Source organism: Mesoplodon densirostris, chromosome 2 (genome assembly GCF_025265405.1).
Source record: "Mesoplodon densirostris isolate mMesDen1 chromosome 2, mMesDen1 primary haplotype, whole genome shotgun sequence".
In the NCBI taxonomy this organism is placed as follows: Eukaryota; Metazoa; Chordata; class Mammalia; order Artiodactyla; family Ziphiidae; genus Mesoplodon; species Mesoplodon densirostris.
The window spans coordinates 83,543,684-83,559,388 of record NC_082662.1 but is presented as its reverse complement, the minus strand read 5'-3'; the positions used below and the strand labels follow the sequence as shown (position 1 = coordinate 83,559,388).

The 15,705-nt window shown below is 38.0% G+C and overlaps 1 protein-coding gene across 8 annotated transcripts in view; it reads left to right on the top strand.

Moving 5' to 3' along the window:
- Window positions 1-15,705, top strand: part of EVI5 (ecotropic viral integration site 5) — a 240,978-nt gene that overhangs the window by 211,213 nt on the left and 14,060 nt on the right. The window lies entirely within an intron of this gene.

Here is a 15,705-nt window from a genome sequence, read left to right as displayed (position 1 = left end):
CCATACTATGAATATGTTACTGTCGATTTCTCTTTTTATGGCTGTTAGTATTTGCCTTATGTATTGAGGTGCTCCTATGTTGGGTGCATAAGTATTTACAATTGTTATATCTTCTTCTTGGATCGATCCCTGATCATTATGTAGTGTCCTTCTTTGTCTCTTCTAGTAGTCTTTATTTTAAAGTCTATTTTGTCTGATATGAAAATTGCTACTCCAGCTTTCTTTTGATTTCCATTTGCATGGAATATCTTTTTCCATCCCCTCACTTTCAGTCTGTATGTGTCTCTAGGTCTGAAGTGGGTCTCTTGTAGACAGCATATATATGGGTCTTGTTTTTGTATCCATTCAGCCAGTCTGTGTCTTTTGGTGGGAGCATTTAATCCATTTACATTCAAGGTAATTATCGATATGTATGTTCCTATTCCCATTTTCTTAATTGTTTTGGGTTTGTTAATTTCTCTATCAAATCTGAATGAGATCCTTGCTGGGTAGAGTAATCTTGGTTGTAGGTTTTTCTCCTTTATCACTTTAAATATGTCCTGCCAGTCCCCTCTGGCTTGCAGAGTTTCTGCTGAAAGATCAGTTGTTAACCTTATGGGGATTCCCTTGTGTGTTATTTGTTGTTTTCCCCTTGCTGCTTTTAATATGTTTTCTTTGTATTTAATTTTTGACAGTTTGATTAATATGTGTCTTGGCATGTTTCTCCTTGGATTTATCCTGTATGGGACTCTCTTTGCTTCCTGGACTTGATTAACTCTTTCCTTTCCCATATTAGGGAAGTTTTCAACTATAATCTCTTCAAATATTTTCTCAGTCCCTTTCTTTTTCTCTTCTTCTTCTGGAACCCCTATAATTCGAATATTGGTCTGTTTAATGTTGTCCCAGAGGTCTCTGAGACTGTCCTCGGTTCTTTTCATTCTTTTTTCTTTATTCTGCTCTGCAGTAGTTATTTCCACTACTTTATCTTCCAGGTCACTTATCTGTTCTTCTACCTCAGTTATTCTGCTATTGATCCCTTCTAGAGTATTTTTAATTTCATTTATTGTGTTGTTCATCATTGCTTGTTTCATCTTTAGTTCTTCTTGGTCCTTGTTAAATGTTTCTTGCATTTTCTCTATTCTATTTCCAAGATTTTGGATCATCTTTACTATCATTATTCTGAATTCTTTTTCAGGTAGACTGCCTATTTCCTCTTCATTTGTTAGGTCTGGTGGGTTTTTATCTTGCTCCTTCATCTGCTGTGTGTTTTTCTGTCTTCTCATTTTGCTTATCTTACTGTGTTTGGGGTCTCCTTTTTGCAGGCTGCAGGTTCGTAGTTCCCGTTGTTTTTGGTGTCTGTCCCCAGTGGCTAAAGTTGGTTCAGTGGGTTGTGTGGGCTTCCTGGTAGAGGGGACTAGTGTCTGTGTTTTGGTGGATGAGGCTGGATCTCGTCTTTCTGGTTGGCAGGTCCACGTCTGGTGGTGTGTTTTGGGGTGTCTGCGGACTTTTTATGATTTTAGGCAGCCTCTCTGCTACCGGGTGGGGTTGTGTTCCTGTCTTGCTAGTTGTTTGGCATAGGGTGTCCAGCACTGTAGCTTGCTGGTCGTTGAGTGAAGCTGGGTGTTGGTGTTGAGATGGAGATCTCTGGGAGATTTTCGCCATTTGATATTACATGGAGCTGGGTGGTCTCTTGTGGACCAGTGTCCTGAAGTTGGCTCTCCCACCTCAGAGGCACAGCACTGACTCCTGGCTGCAGCACCAAGAGCCTTTCATCCACACAGCTCAGAATAAAAGGGAGAAAAAGTAGAAAGAAAGAGGATAAAAGAAAATAAAGTAAGGTAAAATAAAATAAAGTTATTAAAATAAAAAATAATTATTAAGAAAAAAAATTTTTAAGGTAAAAAATAACAACAACAACAAAAAACAGACAGATGGAACCCTAGGACAAATGGTGAAAGCAAAGCTATACAGACAAAATCTCACACAGAAGCATATACATACACACTCACAAAAAGAGGAAAAGGGGAAAAAATAATAAATCTTGCTCTCAAAGTCCACCTCCTCAATTTGGGATGATTCGTTATCTGTTCAGGTATTCCGCAGATGCAGGGTACATCAAGTTGATTGTGGAGATTTAATCCACTGCTCCTGAGGCTGCTGGGAGAGATTTCCCTTTCTCTTTGTTCACACAGCTCCCGGGGTTCAGCTTGGATTTGGCCCCGCCTCTGCGTGTAGGTCACCTGAGGGCGTCTGTTCTTCGCTGAGACAGGACCCGGTTAAAGGAGCCGCTGATTCGGGGGCTGTGGCTCACTCAGGCCCTGGGGAGGGAGGGGTATGGAGAACGGGGCGAGCCTGCGGCGGCAGAGGCCGGCATGACGTTGCAGCAGCCTGAGGCGCTCCGTGCGTTCTCCCGGGGAAGTTGTCCCTGGATCCCGGGACCCTGGCAGTGGCGGGCTGCACAGGCTTCCCGAAGGGAGGTGTGGAGAGTGACCTGTGCTCACACACAGGCTTCTTGGTGGCGGCAGCAGCAGCCTTAGCATCTCATGCCCGTCTCTGGGGTCCGCGCTGTTAGCCACGGTTCGCACCCGTCTCTGGAGCTCCTTTAAGTAGTGATCTTAATCCCCTCTCCTCTCGCACCAGGAAACAAAGAGGGAAGAAAAAGTCTCTTTTCTCTTTGGCAGGTCCAGACTTTTCCCCGGACTCCCTTCCGGGCTAGCCGTGGTGCACTAACCCCTCTTCAGGCTGTGTTCTCGCTGCCAGTCCTCTCCCTGCGCTTCCACCAAAGCCCGAGCCTCAGCTCCCAGCCCCGCCCGCCGCGGCGGGTGAGCAGACAAGGCTCTCGGGCTGGTGAGTGCTGGTCGGCACCGATCCTCTGTGCAGGAATCTCTGCGCTTTGCCCTCCGCACCCCGTTGCTGCACTCTCTTTTGTGGCTCTGAAGCTTCCCTCCTCCGCCACCCGCAGTCTCCGCCCGCGAAGGGGCTTCTAGTGTGTGGAAACCTTTCCTCCTTAATGGCTCCCTCCCACTGGTGCAGGTCCCGTCCCTATTCTTTTGTCTCTGTTTGTTCTTTTTTCTTTTGCCCTACCCAGGTATGTGGGGAGTTTCTTGCCTTTTGAGAGGTCTGAGGTCTTCTGCCAGCGTTCAGTAGGTGTTCTGTAGGAGTTGTTCCACGTGTATATGTATTTCTGATGTATCTGTGGGGAGGAAGGTGATCTCCGCGTCTTACTCTTCCGCCATCTTCCCCCATTCCCTTATGGTATATATTCTTTTGTGTCTTGTTTTGCTCAAAGTTGTTTGTGCAGTTTAACCATGTTATTTTTATTTTTTTTTTTTTTTTTTTTTTTTTTTTTTTTTTTGCTGTACGCGGGCCTCTCACTGTTGTGGCCTCCCCCATTGCGGAGCACAGGCTCCGGACGCACAGGCCCAGCGGCCATGGCTCACGGGCCCAGCCTCTCCGCGGCATGTGGGATCTTCCCAGACCGGGGCACGAACCCGTATCCCCTGCATCGGCAGGCGGACTCTCAACCACTGCGCCACCAGGGAAGCCCTAACCATGTTATTTTTAAATGTAGCTATAGGTTATTCATTCACATTGCTGTGTAACTTTTCTTTGTATAAATATACAACAGTTTATCTATTCTGTTCATGAATATTTGAATTACTTCCATTTTGGCCTTTTAAGAACATTGCTGTTATTTATACTCCCATGAGCAGTAAAGATAGTTTCTGTTCTACATCCTCATCAGCATGTAGGATTGTCAATCTTTATCTAATTTTAGTCACTGTTTGTGAATAGGATTCTCATTATGGTTTTAATGTGTATTTCCCTAATTACTAATAAGATTGGGTCCCTTCCCCCCAGCATCCAGAACAATATTGGCATGTGGTAGGTACTCCATGAAAATGTTTTTAATGAAGAAATGATTGTGAAAGGCTTTGCTGATAACATAACATATAAGTTGTGATAGGAATGCTAAAAAGCTTCCTGATGTGCGAAAAACAGTGGAAAGATCATGCCTGGCAAAAGAAACAACTAACACAAAGACCCTAGACAAAAATGAAGTGGACTTTTTGAGAAACCATACTAATGTGGCTGGAGTGTAGCACAGGGCGGGAAAAAATGGTATGAGGTAAGATTAGAGAGGAAGACAGAGTCAAATCATATACAATGTTTTGTAAGCCAGGATAAATCATTTGAATTTTATTCTTGGTTGAGTGGGATGGTTTTAAGCAAAGAGTGATGTGATTTGATTTGCCCTGCCTGCTGTATGGTGAATTGATTGTAGGAAAGTAAGAATGGAAATAGGGAAGCTCATTAGGAGGCTGTTAAAATAAAATAGTCCAGGTAAGAGCAAAGGTGACTTAGAAGGATGGCAGAAGTGGAAATCTTAGCAATGTGGATGTATTAGAGATATGTTTTAGAGGCAGAGAATTTGCAGATGGATTGTATGAGGGACATGAGAGTGCAGTCAGTGACTCCAGAGATTTTTGGCTTCATAGTTGAGTGAATGGTTGGTACCACTTACTGAGGTTAGGGAAGGGTAGAAATCCAAAGCTTTGTTTTATGTTAAGATTGAGATTCCTGTTAAACATTTAAATGAAAATAGCAGGTAGACAATGGATATGTGAGCATGAGGTTCTAAAAAAGAGCTCAGGGCTAAAAATAGGTTTACTAGTCATTGGCATATAAATGGCATTCATAGATAAAGAGAAGGAGGTCCAGGAGCAAGTTTGTGGGCTCCTGACCTTTAAGGTCAAGAGAGCCAGCAAAGGAGACTAAAACCACCAGTAGGATAGGAGGGGAACTGGGAAGTGTGAAGATATAGGAACCCCCCAAAAGGAGACTTTAAAGAAAGAAGCATTTCAGCATAGTTGGTTTAATTAGATTTTTAAACTTCCCTGATCCATCTGAAGAAAGAATTTATTTAAAGAGGTTTCATCATCATTTTTCACCATTTATCAGAAAACGGTGGATGATTTATGAAAGAACTTGAGAATGATCGATCTATGGTCTGTCACTGAACGATTACTAACACCTCCTTCTTGAAGAAATTAGAGAACTGTTAGCTATTTCAGGACAAAAAAAAAGAAAGAAAGAACTATTACAGGATGCTCTAAACAAAGTACAATTCAGGTAAGTGGAACCAACTTTCTCTCTAAGGATAGATAGACATTGTGCTGTTTTCCAAAAGGTCTTCTGTCTTCCTGTCTCCTTTGTTGTGGAGGCAGGTTTTTTAAGTTAAGTCATTGTATGTCACTAGAATCTTCGTTTTTTTTTTTCTTCTAGCCAAGTATGAAATTAGGAGTTTGAGTAAATAAAAAGAAATCTAAACAAAGCCCTTACTGCAGTTTGGCTTAGAAAGTATTTATACATGTAATCTTTAAGTTTTTAAATTCTCATAACTCTGTTTATGTATACCTGAGCTATGGATTTAATTAAATATCTACCAAAATGTATTTTTAATGTCCTGAACATTCTTAATACGTTTAATATGTATACTCATTTTGTTATCAAACTAGAATTTTTGAAATAAGGATCTTTAAGAGTCAAATGACAGATGACCCTTTGGTACTGTTTGAGTCTTTTTTTCTTCCCTGTGTTTTTCAGTTTAAAAATAGTTAATAGGGCTTCCCTGGTGGCGCAGTGGTTGAGAGTCCGCCTGCCGATGCAGGGGACACGGGTTTGTGCCCCGGTCTGGGAAGATCCCACATGCCGCGGAGCGGCTGGGCCCGTGAGCCATGGCCGCTGAGCCTGCGCGTCCGGAGCCTGTGCTCCGCAGCGGGAGAGGCCACAACAGTACGAGGAGAGGCCCGCGTACAGCAAAAAAAAAAAAAAAAAAAAAAAAAAGTTAATAAAACCACTTGAACTTGAATTGAAAAATAAAAAAAGAAGAAGAAGAAGCTTTTTAAAGACTCAATAAACATTGATTTTCATCTAGGCATTAAAACCAGAATAAAGGTAGAAAAGAACTTAGTCTTTTGGCTCTGTGGGTACTGGCAGCTATTTTTTCCTCTTTTTGTTCCAACTGAATGATTTCATTTTTGTTTTCTTAACTGGATGCTTATTCTATGCTACTGTTTCTGCCAGTGTTTGTTTCCTTTTAAATCTTGCAAAGCTCTGAGTATATTACCTAGTTTACAGAGTGGTAACCTAGAATAGAATTTACATTCTTACAAACAGCTTTGATAAAAACAATCTGTATCTGGAGGCAGAAATAATCAAAAATAGTGTTTTCTGTTTGTACTGATGGCTGTTGATAATTGAATTATCTTTTTTAGAAATACAACTTACTTTTTAATTTATTTATTTTTGGCTGCACTGGGTCTTTGTTGCTGCATGCGGGCTTTCTCTAGTTGCGGCGAGCATGGGCTACTCTTCATTGTGGTGTGCGGGCTTCTCATTGTGGTGGCTTCTCTTGTTAAGGAGCATGGGCTCTAGGCACGTGGGCTTCAGTAGTTGTGGCTCGTGGGCTCTAGAACGCAAGCTCAGTACTTGTGGTGCACAGGCTTAGTTGCTCTGCGGCATGTGGGATCTTCCCGGACCAGGGCTTGAGCCTATGTCCCCTGCATTGGCAGGCGGATTCTTAACCACTGTGCCACCAGGGAAGCCCTGATAATTGAATTTTAATTTTAAGGTTATTGTTTAAGAAATTTTTCAAAATGTGGAATTTTAAGCCTTCATGTATGTTTTTACAGTGAAAAGTGCTAGGTTTCTCAGTGTAGAAGCTTCTTTTTTTTTTTTTTTTTTTTTTTTTTTGTAGAAGCTTCTTAATAAAAGAAATTATTTCCTTCAACTTGTTCTTTCTCTAGTTAGAGCAATGTGAAGTACCATGCAGGAGCTCACACAAGCCTCAGTGCAAGTAAATTCTTTTTCTCTGCTGCCCCAAAAAAAGGTCCTATGTAGATAATGAGAGATTATAATTGTACTCCTATGAAAATTGGTTTAAGGCCCTTGAAACGTTTAGCACTGGTTTTTAATCTTACAACTTCCATTTACTGATAAAAAAGTTGATTCTTAATGACTTCTTTAAATGAGTGTTATTACTCCTGTTTCTCTTATATGTTCCATTTTATCTTTGGTAAGCAGCTTATCTTATTTGAAGTCATAAGATTAAAAAATTATTGTACAATGTACAATATTTTATGTCTGGAATAATATCACTATGTAAAACAGACTTAAAGCTGAGATTTCAGATTTATGTTTTTTTTTTTAAACCAGGCATGTTCTTAAAGTTTATCTAGTTTTTCACTTGGTAAATGAGGAAGCTGAGGGCCCAAGACTTAAAGGGACTTACCCAAAGTTGCACAGCTATTTTGTGGCAGAGATGGAACTACTGCCCAGGAGCTCTGGCCTCTGACTTACTACATCCCACTGCCCTACCAGTCCTGCCGACCAATTTAGCTGTCTCATGGTAGATAGTGTAGGAGTTTCATAGATGCTTAATTGAATTAAAATTAACTACCTCTCTCAGATGAGAACCCAGTGTCTAGATAGTAGAAATCTACTCTCACTTAGTATTCTTTACTTTTCCTTCAGCTTCAGGTTCTGAACTTTTATTTGATCTGAAACTGGGGACTTGACCCTTTAGATTCTGCTTCAGTTTCCAGTGGTTGCCACTAAAATCTTAGCTTTTAAATATTAGATGATTTTTTTTTTTTTTTTTTGCATTACGCGGGCCTCTCACTCTTGCGGCCTCTCCTGTTGCAGAGCACAGGCTCTGGAAGTGCAGGCTCAGTGGCCATGGCTCACGGGCCGAGCCGCTCCGCGGCACGTGGGATCCTCCCGGACCGGGGCACCCCTGCATCGGCAGGCAGACTCCCAACCACTGCACCACCAGGGAAGCCCTAAATATTAGGTGATTTTCTGAAAACAGAGGCAACTGAGATTTTTTAGCCAAATCTGACATTTCTAGAAACCTAGAATTAGGTAAAAGTAGTCAACCTAATTTTATATATACATATTATTTAAGAAATACAAGCTTACTCAAGGACATAAATTAGCTCAGCTATTCAATACATTCTGTTTCAAGAGTCTGTTATTTAGAGGAAGACAAATATATGATATCACTTATATGTGAAATCTTAAAAAATGATACAAATGAACTTACTTACAAAACAGAAATAGACTCACAGACATAGAAAACAAACTTACGGTTACCAGAGGGGAAAGGGGGAGAGAAATTAGGAGTTTGGAATTAACATATACACATTACTATATATACAATAGGTAACAACTGGGATCTACTGTATAGCACAGGGAACTATACTCAATATCTTGTAATAACCTATAATGGAAAAGAATCAGAAAGTCATATATATATGATTTTCAGAGATACATATATAGGAATATATATATATATATATATATATATATATATATATATATATATATATATATGAGTTTGATATTTAACTGGCGACCAAACTTCCAGCAATTGTTTCTAGATTAATATTTTTTTTAATCTCCAGGGATATATGTCTTTCCATTCATTCGTTGCCTCCAAAAAGAAATACCACATTCATATAAAGAAAAGCTATAATAATCCCACACAAGATACCTTACTTTTATTCAAGACTTTTAGACCATTTTCTAGTTTTATGTTATTACATTCATAAAAAGAGTGTTTTCTACCTAATTACATGTATCTATGTATCCTGTTCCTACTGTAGGTAAAAAGAGATTTTTTAATTTGTTAATGAAAAATGTGTTTCTAATGATGGTAATTTCATTAAGGAATTGGAGTTGAATCATGAGAATATGAAAAAAAAAGATCTGGTAGGAGAGGGTGAGATAATGAAATCACTTAGGAAAGAAAAATTGAAAATATAAAACAATTTGCTGTACACCTGAAACTAGCACAACATTGTAAATCAACTATACTCCAATATAAATTTTTTTAAAAAAGAAAACAAGGCAGGGAAAGAAATTAGAACGTAGAAAAGATGAGATACCAAGGAAAGAAGCCCCTTAGGAATATTGACTGAAGTAGGACATGCCTCTAGAAGGATTTGTAATGAGATTTCTAGGATAAACTCTGGGTGAGCAGCCAATTTAGAGAATACAGAAGCAATCTAGAACTAGGGTTTTAGATCTGGTACTCAGAATTAAGGACCAAGTAAATATCCTCAAGAGATAATATCACACTGGCCAAGGAACAGAACCCGTTAGAAGTGTAAAGTCAGAGTTGGATATTAAGCTGTGTCAGGTGGAATTTTTTCTGATATTGTGCCAGACACTATAGGAAGTACAGTGTAGTCTTACTCTCAAGGAATTTACAGTCTGATGGGAAGAAGCAGAACAGTTAATTTGATAAAGGCTATGTGGTTGGTACTGATAATACTTGATAGTTCAGAAATGGGGGCAAACACAGCACTTAATTTCATTTATTTTAGTGGCTGTTATACTGTCCTTGATGCTCCAGGGCAAGCTAAGCTGTGCATTCCTTGATGGCAAAAGTTGTGTCTTATTCAGCCTTATATTTCTTAGAGTCTTTCAAAAGTCCTGACGCAGTACCATAAACTGATGGATTCAGTTAGTTCTCATGGTGTTCTAATTGTCCTGAATTTGACCAGTGGGAGCTCTTTAAGGCTAGCTTCAGTATCTTTTTTTTTCTTTACAAACCCATTAGTCTTTGAGCATTTTTGTGTTTTCTGGCACTAATAGTACTTTACATCAAATGAGTATAGCTGGATTTTCAAACGTAAGGTAGTGAAACAGTGTTTATTAATATAGTCGGCCCTCCCCATCCGCGGGTTCCATATCCTCAGATCCCGCCAACCTCAGATTGAAAATATTCGAAAAAGAAATATTCCAGAAAGTTTGAGAAAGCAAAACTTGAATTTGTCACACATGCAACTATTTACATAGTATTTACATTGTATTTACAACTATTTACATAGCATTTACATTGTATTAGGTATTATAACTAATTTAGAGATTACTTAAATTATACAGGAGGATGTGCACAGGTTATATGCAAATACTACACCATATTCTATGAGGGACTTGAGCGTCTGTGGATTTTGGTATCCACAGGGTCCTGGAACCAATCTCCCTTGGACACTGAGGGACAACTGTACTGATCTGTAAATTGCTTAATAAATGGTCCCAACAATTACTCTTATGACTATTAGATTGGAAACATACCTCACAAGAAACCACTTCAAGGGAAATTGCATGTCAAATACCACTTGGGTTATGAGAAGTAAAGGTAGATGATAATAAGCATTTTTTAAAGGAAGTGGAGCTAACTATAAAGCCTAGAGTGACAGTTTTTATAGTTACTTACAGCAGTTCTTAAACAGATTTAATTCAATAGGGTTGGAAGAGACTTGCTTTCAGCCTTCCCATGAAGAGGCCATCTAATAATATACTCTTAGATCTAAGACATGAGGAAAATAAGATATAAATGCCTAAAGCCATTTCAATCATACGTATGATACCAATAAGGTTTTAGCATGACTACAGTATTACTTGTTGACATTTAGAATGATACTGATAAGATGTGCTTGAAGATTTCATTCAACCTGATATGAGGCAACCAAAATGAGCTGTGACTTTAAAATCCAGTGAATTTACTCATGTACTCAGGTTTCAAGACTTCAGTATTCATTTTTTAAATTTCCTTCATTTATTTGAAAACTGATTATCCCTACTCTTACTTTCTCCTTCACTCTCATGTCACTACTGCTAAACACATTCATAAAATAGAGAAGAGGGGAAAAATAGATATCCATGCAATTTATCAGGTTCTTAATAGCACTTCCGGATTTTGTTTGTTGTTCTTTGGGTTTCTTCATTTGATAAGTTTAGTTTTGTTTCTGAATTTTGTGTCTTTGCTCTCCACCTTACTGCAGGTGGTTGAGAAACTGTCATCCTGGATTGTAGGCCTAGTTCTGCCGCTGATTAACTGTGTGACCTTAGGATGCCAATTTACTTCATACATTCATTCAGTGAACATTTGGACATCTTTTAGCTCCCAGGCATGCCTCAGGCTTTCCCTCAGTTTCTGCATCCCAAAACAGTTATACTAAATGATCTTTAAAGTCCTTTCCATCCCAGTCCTGTGCTAGGTGTAGAAAAGTCATAGTCCCAATTGTTAAGGAATTCAGACTGGTAGGGAGAGCCAGTCAGTATGGGCAGTGCTGTGGTAGAACCGTATGGTACCACGGCCTTAGAAACATGAGGAAGCCTCTGGGCGTGGGGCTGCCTAAACTCTGTATTGAAGGAAGAATAGAAGATAGCCAGGAAAAGGAAAGTAGAGGATATTTCAGGTAGAGAAGCTGTCATATGCAAAGGTTTGGAGGCAAGTAGAGAGCAAGTAAAGAAGGAACAGCTAAAAAAGTAGGAGGGAAATCAGTAAAGAGGGGCACCTCTGAAACCAGAGAGAGCCTTCCCCTAATCAGTCTGTTTTTAGTGTGTGGTAGTGAAAAAATCATTTGTAGAGATTGATCTGATGGCTGAGGGTAAAACTTTCTTAATCAAACAAGAGGAAATCCATAAAATACAATCTTCTTCCTTGATTATGTTTTGAGTTATTTTTCTTTTAAGGCCTTGGTTCAAATGATGCATTTCAGAGCCAATTTGAATCTTTTCAATCTAATTTAGATATTCTTGTGCTGTTATTCACCAAGCTATCCAGTACTTCACACTTGTTTTTTAGTGCTATCTATTCTTAAGTATTAGTCCAGTTTCTTCAACTACACTAAGATTTTGAAATATAGTCAGTCATTTTTAAAAACTTTTTTTTTGTATCACGTAATTCAATTTTAAAATGCTAGTTTTTAAAAGAAACAGTAACATAGTATTGACAGTTTTTCAAACTAGGAACATTTGAAAATATGCTCCATAAATTTACTGTGTCGATTAAAGGAAAATTGATAAAAGATGAATAGCTAACTCTCTCTGATTTACAAAAACTAAAAATTTTACATTGTGGTTGGAAGTCTTTAGTGCAGTAAATCATGTGCTTTTCATGGACCATATCTCACAGATGCAGTTGGACGTGAGATAATCAGATTTTCACTCCCCACAAGCTGAACAGCTGAAAATGTCATACCAATAATACTTGTCAAAGACTCAGTGCTCCTTTCCTGCCTGTCTGATTTAAGTTGTTGTGGTCAGTGTGAGGAACCTGTGATATGATAAGATAGCATTCATGAGGTCATGTGGTTTGCAAGTACCCAATCTTAACTAAGCAGCCTGTGAGCACCTCCGAATGAGGAAGAAAGGGATACTAACCTTGTCTGTTTGAAAGCTTATTTTGTGTTCAGTGATAAAATAGTGTGGGTGTGTGGCCATATATATATATATATATATATATATATATATATATATATATATATATATATATATATATATATATATTATATATTTAAAATTATTTTTCCATCAGGAGTTAGTTTTAGTTTCTGAAGAAAGTAAATACTATAAATGCATTCATCTCCTTTAACTTCAGTCTAAAGGATTAAACATTTTATTGCAAATATTTTCTGCCTGTTTAAAATGAAACTATAGAAGGTAGCCATCATTTCTTTTTCTGTTGAGAAAAAAACTAGATGTTAAAGGTTAATATTATTGGTGAATTTTTTAATCAATTAACATTTCTGCATTTCCTAAATAGAAAATTATTTCTTTTCAGTGTGGCAATATCTCCATTGAAAACATATCCACAAAATGGCCATCTGATATATATGTAAATAGATAGATATAGATGTAGATATTTAATATATTTATATATATAAAACAGCTTTATTGAGCTTTAATTCACATACAGTACAGTTCACCCATTTAAAATGTGCAATCCAGTGGTTTTTTGTATATTCACAGAGTTGTGCAGTCATCACCACAGTAAATTTCAGAACATTTTTATCACTCAGAAATTAATCACATTCCCATTAGCAGTCACTCCTCATTTCCCCCAAGTTCCCATCCCCCAGCTCTAGGCAAACACTAATCTACTTTCTGTCTCTATTGATTTCCCTATTCTGGACATTTCATTTAATGGAATTATACAATATGTGGTCATCTGTGACTGGTTTCTGGTACTTAGCATAATGTTTTCAAAGTTCATCCATGTAAATAGTAGCATGTATCAGTACTTCATTCCTTCTTATTGCCTAATAATATTCCTTCATATGGCTATACCATAATTTATCCATGCATCAGTTGATGGACATTTGGGTTGTTCCTACTTTGGGGCTATTATAAATAATGCTGCTGCAAGCATTTATGTACAGGTTTCTTTGTGAGCATATTTTCATGTGTCTTGAATGTATACTTAGTAATGAAATTGCTGGGTCATATGGTAACTCTATGCTTAACCATTTGAGGAACTGCCAAACTGTTTCCCAAAGAAGCTGTACCATTGTATATTCCTGCTGGCTGTTTATGAGGGTTCTAGTTTCTTCACATCTTTGCCAATACTTGTTATTCTCTCTTTTTTTGATAGCTATCCTAGTAAGTGTAAATGTCATATCATTTTGGTTTTGATTTGTATTCTCATGATGGTTTATGATATTGAGCATCTTTCCCTATGTTTATTGGCCATTTATATCTTCTTTAGAGAAATATCTACTCAGACACTTTGCCCAGTTCAAATTGGGTAGTCTTTTTATAATTGAGTTGTAAGAATTCTTTATATATTCTAGACACTAATCCCTTATCAGATAAATGATTCAAAATTTGGTTGATTGGATGGACTGATAAAACCCATGATTTAGCTTTAGAGAAGAATAATTCCTCTTAAGAATTCAACCCAGGGCCTCCCTGGTGGCGCAGTGGTTGAGAGTCCGCCTGCCGATGCAGGGGATACGGGTTCGTGCCCCGGTCTGGGAGGATCCCATATGCCGCGGAGCGGCTGGGCCCGTGAGCCATGGCCGCTGGGCCTGCGCATCCGGAGCCTGTGCTCCGCAACGGGAGAGGCCACAACAGTGAGAGGCCCACATAACGCAAAAAGGAAAAAAAAAAAAAAAAAAGAGAGAGAATTCAACCCAGATAAGAAAAGAAATGCTTCGTTTTTATGAGGATGTTTTGCTAAAGGTTTGAATTTTTTTCAGTGCTCCAGCTAAAGGTTAAATCATATGAAATGTACGTGGTACTTTGATGTAGCTTTAAAAGTTCAGAGTGAAACAAGTGTGAAGTGATTTATTTCCTGTAATTGGTCATAAATTTACATAGAACCTCATATATTCCTAACCTCATCACCATTGACATTAGAGTACCTTCTAAATAATGTTAATGGTTTCAATTTTATCAAGATGTGTCAGCTGCCAGGAAGAGGGCAATGGCAGTTTCATTTTGTTTGCCCAAGTGTACTGGATAAATCTAAGTATGTGCTACAGAAAGATTAAGAGTTCTTTGTAAATGACTTTTATTTCTTCCCCCTCTCTCCTTTTCTGGTAACAAATGCACAGTATAAATTTCTTCAGTTCCGAACCTTACTTTTCTCCTTTTTCACTTATTAATGTGGGTATGTACTTTTTTTCTTTGCTTTTAATAATGTAAGTTTTAACTATTGCATTTTATACATTTAACATAGAATCTATATTTTTTTAATTTTAAGTGTTTTATCAGTTTAAAAAAATAATTTACATATATTAAAGCCAAAAACATTTTCAGCATTGTCTATTTTATATTATTTCAATAAAATTCTTGAAGTTTTAAACTTAATCTGATTTTTAATTACTGTAGGTAATTACTGAATTTTGGCTGTTGTCCATGTTTATCGCTAGTTTTTTGGGTGTTTTTGTTTTTGTTTTTAAACAAGCCTGTTTATTGAAAGGATCTGAAAATAGTAATAAGGCTTTCAACATTTAACAAATTTTCAAGATATTAACAATATGGAACATTAAGAATTGACTTCAAAAACCCAAAGTTTCCTAGGTCATTCCCTGTCACACTTAGGACTTGGTCTACACTGGCTCTGTTGTCTGAATGAGTGACCTGTGTTCTGAATGCCACTCTCTTCTGGACCTAAAGCTGGGAGTGTCACCCCCTCAGCCCGTGGGAGCCCGGGTGGGCTGCCCGCTGTGCCCGAGCTCTCGGGCAGAGGGTGGGAGCCGACCTCCATCCCCAGCACCAGCTGAGCTACCCAGACGGGCACGTTATCGCTAGTTTTAATCTTTGTTGTGTGTATAATTGAGAATAAATGTAACGTATTATTTCCCATTGACATTTATTTTAAATTTTGAAAATCAGGAAAACTATTAAAATTATTTTGTAAGGAATCCAACAAAATCACTGATTAAACTTTGGGAAAAAAGAGTAAAGCCTTTATAACTTAGAAACACAAATCTATGTTATTGGACTTTATGTACATCTGCCCATATATATATGTATATATTATACATCACTTATAGAAATGTTACATTTAGCTTTAAAAGCTATAGCTCTGTGTTTTACAAAGATTGATTATACAAGCCCAAATGTACAAATAGGAGCTTTTATAATCTGATATGACTCAGTCTTGGAAACTTACTGCAACTGTTTTGCAGTTCACTTGGTATCACATGACTCACTTCAATGGTTTAAACCCTGTCTAGTAGTGATCAAAGTTCATTTGGTTAGGGGTTTTTTTGGTGTGTGGATGACTTTTTTCCACTTTGTTGTGGATTGATTGTCTTTCAAAATACTCAGTGCAGTCCTTCTTCTTATTCTGTTGAATCTCAGAAAGTGGTAGTTGCACAATTCAACCTCCAAGCATACACACTGGGAAAAATTTTTAAC